Source organism: Glycine max, chromosome 17 (genome assembly GCF_000004515.6).
Source record: "Glycine max cultivar Williams 82 chromosome 17, Glycine_max_v4.0, whole genome shotgun sequence".
Taxonomy (NCBI): Eukaryota; Viridiplantae; Streptophyta; class Magnoliopsida; order Fabales; family Fabaceae; genus Glycine; species Glycine max.
Window position 1 is genome coordinate 18918672 of NC_038253.2, and position 8437 is coordinate 18927108.

The window sequence follows — 8437 nt, forward strand, 5'->3', positions numbered from 1 at the left end:
ATGATGTGGCAATGGGGTGTAGCAAGCAAATGCTCACCTCCCCCTCTAAAATTTAATTGGATTGGGCTTCTCCCAATTCAATTAAATTTATTTCTCAACACCCACATCAAATATTCACTTAATGCATGTGAAATTACAAAACTACCCCTAATACAAAAACTAGTCTAGGTGCCCTAAAATACAAGGGCTGAAAAATTCTATATTTCTAGGGTACCCTACCTACATTATGGAGCCCTAAATACAAGGCCCAAAAATAATGAAATCCTAATCTAATATGTACAAAGATAAGTGGGTTCATACTTAGCCCATGAGTCCAAAATCTACCTTAAGGCTCATGAGAACCTTAGGGCCTTCTCTTGCATCTCTGGCCCAATCTTCTTGGAGTCTTCTATCCAATGCGCTTGGGGGGTAGGATTGCATCAACATTCAACATTAGTTTTGAACCAATGTTGAAACTCCAGTCATTAAAAGTAGGCTATTTTTTGACATTGGTTATAAAAATTGAAGATGAAATCCACTATACAACATCGATTCTCTCCAAAAATAATGTGGTATAGTAGCAAATAGACAAAATATAAAAAAAATGCAAAGACAACATCGGTTTTGACATAATCGGTGCTTTTGCATTTTCTTTTATATTTTGTCTATTTGTTAAATAAACCAAAACCTACAAATTAAAAGCAGAACCAATCTAGGTAGTATATATTATATTCAAATTATTATTGAATAAATACTATTAAATAAAGAAACACTGAAAGTACATGAAACAATACATAAATATCATCTATAACCTAAGTTAAACATAACTCAAACAATTCTAAAATTCCTTAAACACTTAGTGCTTCATTTCTAACTCTTAGTAAACATTTTGCCCATTGAATGCAAATTGCTTTTATTCTCTCTGGTTCCAATGGTCTTGGATCAATAAAATTATGCATCATATATTAAAACATAACTTAATCATTGTAAATAATAACAACTATAAAAAATGAAATTAGTTATGAAGTAAACAATTACCATTTCCCAATTATCCTTGAAACCTCCTAGGACTATGGTCGACATCCAATGCATGACGTAATAGTTGCACTCAGTGCTTCCTCTTTGCTTATTACTCTAAATTCAATAGCAAATTCAAAGTTATTCCAAAATTAGTGTAAAAAGTAATAAAATGTCATTTTGAAGAGATCAAACATTGTTTAAATAACTTACTTTAACTGAGATCCATTTAGCATTTGCCTTGGATTTACTTCTGTGTTTATCATTGAATCCCTTCAATGGTTAAGAGAAACATGCATTTACAATGTACAATTAAAATATTGATTTCAAATACTAAGGATAAAGTAAATGTGTTACAAATTAAAACTGAGCTATTAACAATTCCTTTCAAGTAGCAGTCGGGCTTATTGTGCAAGAAATAGAACCAGGTGACAACATTGTCCTTAGGACATATAACCACTAGTTTTCAATGTTCATTGCATTGGAGAACATTAAGTTATTATTATGCATACATTATTTAAATATATTTGTTAAGTTTTACTTACCCATTCAAGAAGGCTTCTAGGTAGACATCTTTTTGAATTCGACATCAATTTTTTAATATAATCTTTAGATTCAAATTGCAATTGCCCTGATCTCTGTTTGGACTGTGACTCAAGGAATCCATACACAGAGTCATTCCTCGATTGCAAACTTAACTCACTCATATGCCTATTTTTGTCGAAATAAAATAAATTATGCATCAATTTAATACAATCAATTAGGTAATAGACTATAATTAAAATTTACTTACATAATCCACAATTGTATAGTAATGATGTTAAGAAATTGACCACTATGTGATATTTTCCCAAGATCTTCATGCTTTATGTACAAGGGAACATTATCATTGTACAACCCAAACATAGTTGCATCCCATGATACTTGCATAGGCTTAAGGAAAAGTTATGGGATCATTAAAGTCATCTGGTATATGGGATAGTCATCAAAGTTATCCTACACAGTTAATAAACATAAGTTAATGATAGTCAACACTTTATTTGTAACAAATTCTTTTTGAATAAAAATAAACACAACAAAAAGGAAATACCTTTTTTGAAAAAGGTCGTACAAGATGTTTAAGTCAGGCAATGAAGGTGTTCAGGGTTTGCTCCACTAACTGAACCTTTTTAGTGGGTACAGGGACCTGAGCATCAACATCTTGAACTTCTTCAACACACACCTTCACCATATCATTGCCCAAAGGCATGTGGTACACGGTTGTCGACCCCTCATAAACACTCCCAAAGGCAACCGGTTGGGGAGTGTCATACCCTAATTTCGTCCGGGGATTATTACTTGATGACATGCAACCTTTGGTTAGCCGCTTTGAGATTACTTGGCGTCCTTTGTTGCACAATAAATGAAGTCCCGAGACGTGTCAGAAATCAAAAGGAAGCAGGCTTACACGATCCGTGAAATTCCATAATGTGGCGGAAATCGAAAAGAGGTGTATTGCGCAATCCGTGAGTTTCCGTAACTTCTTCGAAAGCTAAAAAAGAGTAAATACATAATCCGTAAGGATTCATAACCTTGCGGAAGGAAAATAAGCATCGTTACGAAATTCGTGAAGTTTCATAACGTTACGGAAAAAGAATTACCAAAAAAAGTAGAAAGGGGGTGCATTTAGTAAAAAGGGGGGTACAAATAGCAATCCGGCCCACTTGGGCCTTCCATATTCTTCCTCCAGAAGGCTGTTGCTTCTGGAGGAAGCAACCTTGCTCGCCTAGGCGAGCTGGGTGGCAAGCTCTTCCCCTATTTTGCTATAAATAGGGGGAGGAGTGAAGGGAGAAGGGGTTCAGCCTTCTTGGCAATTCTTATTCTCTCGTAATTGCTGAGGAAAATTATTTCCGTGAAGAAAATCCAAGCCGAGGCGCTTCCGTAACGTTTCCGTGAGTAATTACGCGAAGATTTTCGACCGTTCTTCAACATTCATCGTTCGTTCTTTGTTTTCTTCAGTCTTCAACAGGTAAGTACCTCAAATCGAGCTTTTCAATTCATTCTATGTACCCGTGGTGGTCCACATTTCGTTTCATGTATTTTTATTCTCGTTTTCATTTACTTTCCGTACCCCCTTTTAACGTGCTTCAGTCATTTATTTAAGTCGTTTCTCGCCTAATCTAAAAATAAAATAAATTTCCACCGATCATTCGAATTGTATCTTCCGTTAATTATTAAAATGAATTCCGACCGTTCGGTCGTGCCGTAACCACGTTGGAAATAAAAAAAGAGGTAAAATAATAATATAATAATCAAAAAATACGTTTTTAGTAAAATAAAGGGAAAAATCAATCGGACGCTTTCTCTTTGGGATTTCTCATTCTTAATCGAATTGACTAAATAACTAAAGTGAAACTAAGGCTAAAATCAACTCGACTAGTCAAGCTCGTCCACAAAAAAGGTTACTAAAATAGGTTTTTGAAAGTTTATCATTTCAGTTTCTTACCAAGTAAAAAGGATCATTTTTAAGGTCCAACGCCTTAAAAATGATCACCGTTCAAGTAAAAAGAATCGTTTGATTCACCCTTACGGAAAGAACTATGTAGGTCTGATTTCCTCTTTGATGGAGGGTATGTAGGAGCAAAAGCCCCGCTTTTGTCGACCTCAAAAAATAAAAAGAAATAAAGTTAAGGTAACACAATTTCCACAATTCTAAAAAATAGGCTGTTGTCCTTTGAGACAAACGTGAGAGGTGCTAATACCTTCCTCAAGCGTAAATACAACTCCCGAACTTAGAATTTTCATTTTGACCGGTTTCCTTCGGTTTTTTCGACGTTTTCCACAAATAAACGTTGGTGGCGACTCTGCGCATCTTTCCTCCTTTGGAAAGCGCACCCGTGAGCCTCGCCTTCGCTCGCCCGCAAAAGGGCATGTTGCGACAGTTGGCGACTCCACTGGGGACCTTTTTTGTGAGTTAGGCCTATTTTAAGGAATTGTGGATTTGTGAAACTTCGTGTGTGCATTTGTTGAACTGCGTAAAATGTAAATAACTGTTGTCTATTTCGCATTCTTTACACTGCATTCTAAGCACCCACGAGTTTGAGTAAAAAAAAAAAAGGGGGCCCTATACCCTGGTTCATGGGAATTTAAGGAGTGGAGGTGAATCTATCATCATGCTAAGTCTCCGACTTGCTTGATAATAGTGAAACCTCGTCTAGAGCTTTCTCTCTTTATAATGTGTTGTCGCTGGTATTCCATACCGCCACAATATTATTATCTTGAGTGATGATACCTCTAGAAAACAGTCGTGTGATTTATGAATTGTTGGGGAAGTAGTTATTAGAGACCCCTAGATATTGTCCTATAGGTTCCCAAATAGGGGCAAAGAGCAAGCACGCTCCGTGCGATTCGTTCTCATGTATTTTTTTGGTAAATAGCACTAGTTTATAGTTTTTGCTAGTGGTGTTTGGTTTCTTTAGAGTAATACGTAACCTTTTTAATGCTATGTTGAGGCGCCATCATGCCCAAAACGTAGCATTAAAATTGGATCTCTGCGGTCTCATATGTGTGAATTACCCCTTTGTGTTGTTTTCTTTCCGTTTCATGCATACGCATTGCATCATTCATGTCGGAGTCTTGATCCACCCCTTTTTTAGGTAAATGATGGGGACAAATCAAAATGGCAAAAGGTTTTATCAAGTCAAGGTTAAAAGTCTAGATGTCACTAGCCTCAAGGAATTGGGACGATTGATGGGACCTCTCCAAAGGCAAGCCTTCCGCAAAGTGTACGGGAAGATTCCAGATTTGACTGCAGCGGAGGTATTTACGGAAGCTGTCGTATCCCTCGCCCAATACTATGACCAGCCGTTGAGGTGTTTCACGTTTGGGGACCGTATCTTTGATCAACCTCTTGGGGGGAGAAAACCGTATCTTTTCTCCGACTTTCTTCCTTCCTTGAGCAAGATTGCAGCTGTGGTTGAAGATTCAGCAAAAGAGTTGGATCGCATGAAGCAAACTCGGAACGGCGTAGTGGGCCTGCCTCGGAAATACTTGGAAGGCAAGGCAAGGGATATGGCGAGCCAAGAGAAGTGGGGCCCGTTTACGGATATATTAGCTTTGTTGATTTTTGGGGTTGTCCTCTTTCCGAACGTTGACGGTTTGGTAGACTTAGCCGCCATTGATGCTTTCCTTGCATATCACCATAGCAAGGAAAGTCCAGTGGTGGCTGTCTTGGCAGATTTGTTTGACACCTTTGACCGGAGGTGTGAGAAAAACAGTGCACGGATTGTCTGTTGTTTACCCGCTCTCTATGTGTGGTTGGTTTCACACCTATTCCAACAAGACACAAGACACCCGTGTCCGCTTCAAAGTTATCGCTCATGCGCCGAAAAAGGAAGAGTCGATTGGGACCAACATTTGGCGGGGATAGGGGGCAGCGCAATCAATTGGTTTCCTCGTTGAAAGGAAGGCAAGGAAGGAGTTCTTTTCTCGTGTGGGGACTACCCTAATGTTCCATTGATAGGGACTAGGGGTTGTATTAATTATAATCCCGCACTCGCCATAAGACAGCTAGGGTACCCCATGAGGGGAGCGCCAACGGAAGGGAGTCTCTCACCTTTCCTGGTGAAAGATTTAGGCGCGCAAGGTCTCAAGGTTATACAAAGAATCCACAAGGCGTGGAGGAGTCCGTTGAGGAAAGACAAGGAGCTTAAGGGCATCCGTAATGGCGTCATCGGAGGTTATCATGGATGGCTAAGAATTCACACGCGAGGGTTAGATTGGCTCTCCAAGTTGAAAGTTATCGATGAGGAGAACTTTGAAGCTCCGGAGGAAGATGAAGAAGTCCGAGCTCTAAAATTAGAGCTAGGGAAGGCAAGACTCGCCAAGGAGAAGTTCAAATCAGCTGCTACACACATCCGGAAAGAGTGCACCGAGTTACAAGAGGAAAACGCGGCCACTGCAAGAGCCTTTGAACAAGAAACCAAAAGGGCCCGCAAGGAGGAATATGGCCGAGAGAAATTTCGAGGAGCATTGTGGGGTAGCAACAATGAGCTCAAGCTCCGAAGAGAGGAAAGAGATCGGTCACGGGTGCATGGCATGATCTTAAAAGAAGAGTTAGTTGCTTGCGCAAGGTCCAAAAGGAGTTTGGCTCAACACTTGGAAGCCGTGGAGCAAAGCATGCTAGCTATCATAGGGCAATACAAGGAAGAGTTGAACCAGTCTGTGGCTCATGAACAAAAGCTAGTGGAGGATTTTGCACAAGTGTACGCCGAAAAAGAAGCAAGAGGGAGGGTGATTGATGCATTGCATCAAGAAGCGACTATGTGGATGGATAGGTTCGCCTTGACCTTGAATGGAAGTCAAGACCTCCCGCGTCTATTAGCCAAAGCAAAAGCCATGGCCGAAGTGTGTACGGCTCCCGAGGAGATTCATGGGCTAATCGATTACTGTCAACACATGATAGATTTGATGGCCCATATAGTTAGAAACCGTTAGGTTCTCTTGTAACACCTTTGTATAATCTTGGCTAGATGAAAGCTTTGTTCTTTTTATGAAATGAGAAGTTCTGAACTTATCGCGTTATCTAAAAAACCTTGGGGTGGATCCAAGTGCTTCGATCATTCATTTGCATATTCATGTTTTGGTGGCATACTCACCGTTGTTTATTTCTTTAGGAATTTCATCATAACTAAGAAAGCACAAAGGCACCCCTATAACACTCGATCCAGAAAAATGGATAATGAAGAGGGCGTGCAGGAATAGATGAAGGCCGATCTATTGGCCTTAAAAGGTCAAATGGCTTCCATCTCGGAGGTCATGTTAAAACTCCAGAAAACTATAGAGGATAAAGCCACGACAATCGCCTCCAGTACAGTTAGGGAAGCGGAGCCGGTGCTGCAGCCCGCCTTAAATCCGGGCCGAGACAGAAACACGGCAGTGTTTGGTCGAAGGTATAGTCCGCAAGCTTATCCTTATGGCTTGCCTCCGGACTTCACTCCCCGTGCCGCCCCGAAAGATTTAAGCCAAGCCCCTACTTTCGAGGGGCAACTCCCACCTTATGACGACTATCCCGGGCAAGACGATGAGGAAGGAGATACCCATCTTGGCCCCTTGCTCCACCTCAAAGATCCGTCCCCCCATGAACTACCCCAACCGAACATAGTCCGCCATATCCCGGCTTCACCCACACCAGTAAAAGAATCTGTTCCCTTCGCGGAAGATAAGGGAAAGATTGAGGTGCTTGAAGAGAGGTTAAGAGCAGTCGAGGGCCTTGGCAATTACCCATTCTCGGATTTAGCAGATTTATGTCTCGTGCCCAACATCGTCATCCCTCCCAAGTTCAAAGTACCAGACTTTGATAAGTACAAAGGGACGACATGTCCAAAAGGGAATCTCCGGATGTATTGCTGAAAGATGGGGGCGTATTCCGCGGACGAAAAGTTGTTGGTCCATTTCTTTCAAGACAGCTTGGCCGGAGCAGCTGTAGCATGGTATACCAATCTGGAAGCTTCCCAGATCCGATCATGGAAGGACTTGGTAACTGCCTTCATTAGGCAGTACCAGTACAATACGGACATGGCTCCCGATTGGAACCAGCTTCAGAGTATGACTAAGCGAGAGCATGAGTCCATTAAGGAATATGCCCAAAGATGGAGAGATCTCGCAGCCCAAGTCGTACCGCCCATGACAGAGAGGGAGATGATCACAATTATGGTAGATACGTTACCCACGTTCTACTATGAAAAGCTGATAGGCTACATGCCAGCTAACTTTGCGGATCTCGTCTTCGCCGGAGAAAGGATTGAATCCGGACTACGAAAAGGCAAGTTCGAATATGCTGCCAATATGGCCCCCAACAACAGCAGAAGAGTCCCAGTAGTGGGCGCAAGGAAAAAGGAAGGAGATACCCACGCGGTCACCACCGCCCCAACATGGATGAAAGCACCCCAAAATATCCAAAGCACATACCAGCCTAACCCCCGGAACTTTTCAATCCGAGCCGGGAATTCCCTCCCGACTCAAGTAAAAGGATCACCCGCGATAGAAAGAATGCCGGCCCAACGCACAACTCCAGCCACGCCCCGGCCAGTCAATAATACAGCCCCGACACGAGTTATAATAATATACAGCGCCCATACCCGAAGGATAATTTCTCTCCTATTCCCATGACATACTCTGAGTTATGGCCTTCATTATTGGAGAATCATTTGGTGGTGGCCATACCCGGGAAGGTCTTCCAGCCACCCTACCCCAAGTGGTACGACCCGGGTGCCAAGTGTGCGTACCATAGTGGAGCTCCCGGACACAATATTGACTCCTGCATCCCATTCAAGTATAAGGTGCAGCACCTGATTAGTGCCGGCTGGCTATCGTTTCAGGAGGAAGGCCCAAATGTTAAAACCAACCCGCTAGCTAGTCATGGAGGGGCTAGCGTGAACGCCGTCAAAGAGGATGGGCCATC